Here is a 7,176-nt window from a genome sequence, read left to right as displayed (position 1 = left end):
ACTGCTGGGGGGCGGGGGTGGGGCAGGGTGGGGCAGCATCTGGAACACCTGTAAGTTTTGGCTGTGGGAGGGGAGCAGGTGCGTGCTGCCCCCCGGAGGGCCCGCCGCGTGTATTAGTTAGCGCTAAGAGCGGGAACTCGGGCAGCCCCGCGCTCTGCCCGCCTGAATCTGGAAGCGCCGATCTCACATCTGCCGCGCCATCTGGATCCGCCAGATTATTTACCTGCGCGGCGAAACTCTGACGGGACAGAGCGCGGCGAAGACAAAAGGGCCGGGGTTCGGCTGTGCGGCTCCGTCGCGGCGCACACACACACGCGCGCGCGCACAGCGTACGCACGATCTGCAGAGAAACGCTTCCGAAGGCTCCAGCAGGGACGGTTTCTCCGGCTGGTGTTATTTGTCTTGAACAGCGCGGACCTCTTACTTCTCCAAGCACATAATGGCCGTTCACGCAAGTTAATTAGCCCCTGCTTCCACACCCAAATGGTGTCATTTTTAAGGAGCTGTTTGAATTTGAATGTGTTCCTTCATCCCCCCCCCGTGTATCCTCTGGTGATTCATTTCCAGTGAGGTAATTTTTTAAAATTTATTTCTTTTGCATCCGAGCATTTTTGCTGGGGCCTGCCCTTACATAAATGTAATATAGTTACTGCATCATATGTAAATTTATTATACTGCATCACATACGTAAACATGTATTAACTATATGGGAAATGTCATTAAATATATTTCAGAGAACATATATTTTAACAGAAATATATTAGGGCCACCCTAATTTGAATATTTGCCCATATACTGAAGCATTTCTATATATCATAATATATGCTTTGCTGCATTGGGGAAGGGGCAATACAGACCCACGGGGGGGCTGCCTCTTTATCAAGGGGGGGGGGCATGCTGTCACTCATCCCTGGAGGATCCTGGCACGTGGCCCAAGCGTAGGCGTGAGTGTGACCGTCACCCAGCCTCTCAAAAACTCCAGCTTGGCACCCGTCAGCAGGCAATACCCCACCTCCCCCGTCCCAGATGCCACATATTGTCCCCACCCACCTCCTCGAACCCCTGGCACAGAGCTCCTCATCTCACCATGAGGCTGGTAGAGAAGCGAAACTAACATTTAAAAAATAAATTATTTAAAAAAATTTCTCACCTGGAGGTAAAAAAGGTTTGCCCCCCCCCCCCCATCCCCCCACCACACACACACACACAGTGATCTAACATCAGTCCAGGCCTTGTACATGTATTCCCAGAGATTAGGGTCCCTAACCTTGTGTGTGTGTGTGTGTTTGTGTGTGTGTGGTGTGTGGGGGGGGGGGGGGGCGGTGAAAATCAAATTAGGCAAATTAGCTGGCATGCAGTGGCTAGCGGCACCATCAGTTAAAGACGATACCGTTTCTCTTTGCTTAAGCATTTCTTTATTCCAGATTGTTTCCCTTTTGCATAATGTATTGATTATCTGTCGTTATCCTTCAGGCCAATCACTACAACAGTGTCCTGTGACAGCACAGGAACATGCAGCCAGCAGCTGCTCCGTGGTATTACACGCACGCCATTTTACGAATCTTCTCACCGGTCACATTCCTGACCATTCATTCATACGTTAATAGCTTGTATTCAGATTTTACAGTCGCTCTTATGTTACAGGCATTTTTTTTTAGCAGACGCTCTTTATGCGGAATGCTTTGCAGAGACGCATGTAAAGGTTTAGGCAAAGAGCGTAAAAACAAAACTAAGATATCAGCGTCACGACCCCCCAGAGTCATTACATCAGCCGACCCCATGAAAATAAGGAGCTTCAAGAGTGAGGATTGGATGATGATTTCTCCATTTTAACTCATTTCAGAACATTTCTGTGAACCAGTGTCAGAAAATATGTAAAGGCAGCTGTGTGGTGCAGTGGCACAAGTTCTGGATTTCATACCAGAAACTTCTGGACTTTTTTTTTTTTTAAGGCATCTGCAACAGTCGATAGTATCGACTGGCATACATTTATCTAAAACTGACAGTGATGGGCATAGTGCATCTGATAGATTCAGTCAGAAAAACGTTAGTAAATAACGTAATTAACGTTATTAACTACACAATGAGTTGAATTTCGGTTTCATTCACATTTAACGACCAATCAAAAAGTTGTTAGTAGTGAGCAGTAGAACTTCACCACAATAACGTCATCTGCGAAATACTGTAAGATAAATAGACGTCGTTCCGTTTCTGGAGTGCAGGTGAGAGGAAGTTGCAAATTAAGCGAAAAAAAAAAGTTTTAAACTTAAGATAATATCAATAATACATTGTTTTCCTCCAAGCTTCGCATTCTGGGGACGGCGCAGGGTAGTGAGCCTTGGCACCCGGAGGAGTTGAAGGTGTACGTGTTAATAAGCTGGTGCAAATGGGTTTAATATACATGCAAATAACTGGAGCTCCGCCTCGGATATTCTTCAGCGGGCACAATCTGTGCAGCGAAGAGCCGCGGCAGCGCGGCGCGAGCGATAACATTTGGAAAACCAGCTTGATTTATTTTTATATCGTGGGGAAAGCGCCAAGCAACACAGGGGTTTTAGCACATAACGTTTGGCTCTGTTAGTTATTAAATTATTATTTTTTTTTTTGCCTGGTTGGGGGTTAGAGCGGGGGAGGCGGGGAAAACTATTAATCAGAAGTATGCCTTCGCGTGGTGTTACTTCTCGTTTCATCTTCAGGATAATTTTCGCTTGAAGCTTTATCGTCTACTCGTCTTTCTGTGCCATACCAATAATTAGACACCTCCTCACTCACATTATGAATTGCATATTTATTCTGCACACATTTTTAACAGTGTGGTTCTTCTCTCAGAAATGATGTTCCAACAAAATCATATTTTTATAGGGCTCACTTTACATGGTAGCATATGACAAAGGAAGACCAAAGTATCAAAATAATGTAAAACATGAACTGTATTGTAAGTATAGGACAAAATATTATCAGTGAATTTCTGACCAGTATTTTTTTGTTAGTAAGAAAGGGACTATAGTACAAGTACCTCTAGACCTGACTTGAAGTAATTATTAAAAAGCTTTAATTATGCTGATTTGTGACTTATTGAACCATTTTTCATACTGCGACAATAAAGACGACAGCAGACAAATTCTACATTAATGAAGGGTCCTAGAATTAAGATGAATCAAATCATTTTGAGTATTAACTGTTGGAGTTACAGTGCAAGTTCATAAATTCTATTTGAGTTTATATTGTCTGATATGTATTGTAAATAAGACAAAGTAGTAGTGCTGAATAAAACTAGGATTTCAATTCTGACAGAATACTGACAACTGCAATACAGTATATAATATAATTAAGCTGCATTTAGTGGAATCAATACTAAGAGCAGGCTGTGTTCATGGTCCGTAGCTAATATTTATCTCAACAGAAAATGAATAGGTACATTCACTGAAAAAATATATTTACTTTTCAATTACTGTTCAGCAAGTACCCAAACACATCAATCTAAATAACCATTAGGACTGAACCATCTTATGTTACGTGCTTATATGCATTTTGGTTGAAAACACTACTGTTTTCCTGCTTGTTTATTGAAAAATATTTGTTTTAGATCTATAAAAAATTCTGAAGGCAATTGGGCTATTTCTTTTAGAATTATTTGATGTGATTTGGATATCTTCATTACCATTAAACTTTGAGCTTAATTATGTTTAAAAGACATTACTCCACTTGTAAATTAAAAACATGTACTGAAGAAGAACATGCATATGACATTAATGGTAATAAGAGCTATTAAACAACTGGAGTGAGCAAATATTTAATAGTAGCAGTACTACTACTACTACTAAAAATAATAATAACAATAATCATTATCATCGTCACCATCATAATATTTAGCTATACATTCGTTTACACAAAAATAAATCTGTTCTATTTGTCATCAATTTCTTCATAAAGAAGGATTTTAAAAGAGGAAATAGCAAAATGAATGCACAATGATCGGAAGGACTGAACAGAAGAGACTGAGACATGCATGTTGCCGGAAGCTGTATGTACAGTATGGATATCCGACATATTGCTACATGCACCGTATTGCACCAGTGAACACAGGTTGATGGAAAGAGTCTTTGCTTTCCTTCTCCTGTTTGAACAGTCATATACAGTGTCATATTCGGAAAATGGTCATTCTGAGAGAGGATGCTTCAGTCTCTCTGTTCAGAATTGGTAAATTGGTGAGGCTGCAGTCTATGAAAAACTAAAATATAAGGTGCTAGAGATACCTGAGAAATATGGAGGAAACATCTATTATTGGGGGAGGGTGGAGTAGAAGAACAATTAGCAATCAGCTAAATTAATTTGCCAACAGCCTGCAATTATTCAGTTACAATATGCAGCCTTGCTATAACTTACTTTATGTGCATGATATTTTTCTCCGTTTTTGACTTTTCCATCTTCTAATTAAGGGTTGGATTCAAACGCTTCATTTTGCTTCATACTTTCCCCCGATTTTGTGTGTACAAGCAGTCAAAGGGGCCCAAAACGTGGCTGGTTAAAATCTTGCTAGTGACACAGCAGCTCTTATTATCCTATGCAGAAGCCTGTTGCATGAATAGCACTGTAGTTTTCTCTCTCAACCATAGTGTCCATCATTCAGTTCTGATGCTCGCTGCACAAATTATTGCAATAATTATTTTTTTTATTATTCCTCCAACCCCCCCCCCCCCCCCCACCTGAAGCCCCCCAGGCCTGCAGGAAGGCAGTAATGCATAAGCAGATGTGCTGCTAAATCTACAGGCTTCTGCCAACCATATGGCAGCCTGAGCAGGGCTGGTTAGAGCGTCTGGATGAGCAGAGTGGTGCCGGGCCTCCATGTGTGCACTGAGCGCGTGCAGTTGTTTGAGCTGTGAGGACGGGGGGGGGGGGGGTTTGGTAATGGAACAAATGGTCTCACGTGTACAGGATGAAGGGGGGGGGGGGAAGGGAGGGGGGCAGGCACCCACCCATGCACCCTCCTTGCCTGGGGGGCAGGGCATCATCTGGCTGCTTATTCTCTCCTCTTTATCCGTCCTCCTCTCCCATTCCGACATTTCTCCTCCTCTCCATCTTTAAATGCTACCCCTTTTACCCAGAACACTTGGTCAAAAAAAAAAAAAAAAAAAAGGCCTAAAAACTTTATGTTCAGGTGTGTATGTGTGGTGCATACCTGCACAAGTATGTGCATGTGGTGGTGGGGGAGGAGGGTTCAGAAGTCTTACCTGTGGAAAGTCCACGCAAATGTCTGTAGCGGTGGAAATAGGTGCCACTATTCTAGCTCCTCTCTCTCTCCATTTTTAAAGGTCAGTATGTGTGAGATGGGAATGGTAAAAAAGAAAACCCCTGCTGAAGAAATTTGCAGATTTAGTTGAATCCCTAAATTTCTAAAGATAAAAAATGCTCAGACAATCAGTCACACCTTACTACTGTTATAATAAGCATATTAACCTCGGTATTTCTTCTATAGATACGACTAGATGTAGGCCTACTCGCATACCTGTAGAATACTCTTTTGAATCTGGATATCATCTTTATGCAGAGGTCATTTAAATTCCGATAGCTTTTTAGACTTTCCCATTTCTTGAATCAATACAGCTTAGAAAAAAATAAAAATTAATATTTTAGAAAAAACTAAACGAAGCACAAAAACGCAACAAATTCTGCAGCAGGGTGGCGCTGCTGAGCCGATCACCGGAGTTGCGGAATGGCTCCGCGCCATCCAGCTTGATTGAGTTGCCAAGGGCGACGAAGGTTTACAAGACGGCGTCTTAAAAACTTTAAAACCTCTAGTTTCTCCAGGCAAAAAGATGCAGAAGGCGTTATCAGAGCATCAACGGCTCCACTGCGCAGTCTGAACCGGTAATAGGAGGAAATTGGAAGGATTTTTTTTCCTATAAGAAACTTACTCCTTTACCGTCTGAATACGCAGTTAAAGAAAGTTGTCGTTTACGTGAAATACTTTAATTTACACATTGTAACAAACCGAAGTAAACGTATATTTTCCACTATTAAACAGTTTAAACAGTCAAGACTCTGTGGGTAGGACATTAAACATTGAAAATTGAAAACAGAAAATAAACAGATCATTAAAAACGACACAAAATAGAGACGCCACTTAATCCCCGGAACGCGCAAAAAACAGAGATAGCCAGTCTAATTAAATCTATAGCAGCAGCAGCACCTGACATGGGCGAAACTGTCAAATTAATGATGAAAACTAAACTCGAAAAAACACATGGTTTGTCGCGTCGTACCTCACAAAGAAAACGTTGCAGAGGGAAGCAAAAAGCCTCGGAAAATGCCATTTAGGGGAAACCTGAAAAAATAATTCCCCTCACAAGTGGCGATTGAGCTGAACCCCTGGGACATAATAAACAAAAACATACCAGAGAATACAGTCCAACAAAACACAAGGGCATTCTTAAGGATGACTGGTACGCCTCCTGTCCTATAATACCTGTTTCAGGTGAATGAGAGAGCAAATTCAGGAGGAGATGAAGCAGACTAGACTGATTCAATTATTACCAATTACTAATTTTATAACTGCCAATCCACTGTGGCCTACCCAGGCCTGAACCCTGAACAGCTGCTTCCAATAAACTCCAGCATTTCTGAGACCTGTGGAACACAGGAGCTTGGACGGAATGTAACACAGAATTACACCTCTTCCAAAAAAAACAAAAACAAAAAAAAAAACGGCTTTGAACCAATCGCAAAAGCAGCCTGGCACAGATGACCTGACATTATTCACAGCGTTTTCATTGTGTGAGATTCGCAGGGAGACTAATAAGCTGGCTGTTTTCTGTTCTTGCATGTTTCATAATAAAAATAAACGTGTTTTTAAAAAGGTTAATAAAGCAATTGCTTTGCAAAAAAAAAGCCAGCGTTGGTCACTCACGCCCTCTCGGTTCTCAGTGGCCCAAACCCACGCCTGATGTGGACGGTTGGAGGTCAGCTGCTGGCTGGCAGAGCTGTAAGCTGTAACTCCATTGTGGGGGGGCAGGTTAGGGGGACTGTGGGGGCATGACTCACGTGTGATGCTGGGGGGTTGAGGGAGGTGAAGGCAGGGGGGTAGGGCTTCACGGACAGGGCAGGAGGGACAGCTGAGACAAGCTCTTCCAAGCCTCCAAAACTGATTCCCATACCCATACCAAAGCATTTATATTT

General features: G+C 42.3%; 1 long non-coding RNA gene across 2 annotated transcripts; it reads right to left on the bottom strand.

The window, feature by feature from the left end:
* Positions 1 to 4,529: 4,529 nt before the first annotated feature.
* On the bottom strand, positions 4,530 to 6,500 carry LOC135249473 (uncharacterized). 2 transcript variants are annotated; one of them, XR_010328692.1, is made up of 3 exons: positions 6,264 to 6,500; positions 5,232 to 5,355; positions 4,530 to 5,109 (listed from the first exon to the last, which is right to left on the bottom strand). It is a non-coding gene; the product is annotated as an uncharacterized LOC135249473 (long non-coding RNA). The 2 variants fall into 2 exon arrangements; XR_010328693.1 differs by having other exon boundaries at positions 5,232 to 5,352.
* Positions 6,501 to 7,176: the final 676 nt, after the last annotated feature.

This window comes from Anguilla rostrata, chromosome 2 (assembly GCF_018555375.3).
Source record: "Anguilla rostrata isolate EN2019 chromosome 2, ASM1855537v3, whole genome shotgun sequence".
Classification (NCBI taxonomy): domain Eukaryota; kingdom Metazoa; phylum Chordata; class Actinopteri; order Anguilliformes; family Anguillidae; genus Anguilla; species Anguilla rostrata.
The sequence above is the reverse complement of the archived record's forward strand: the minus strand, read 5'-3'. Positions and strand labels throughout refer to the sequence as shown.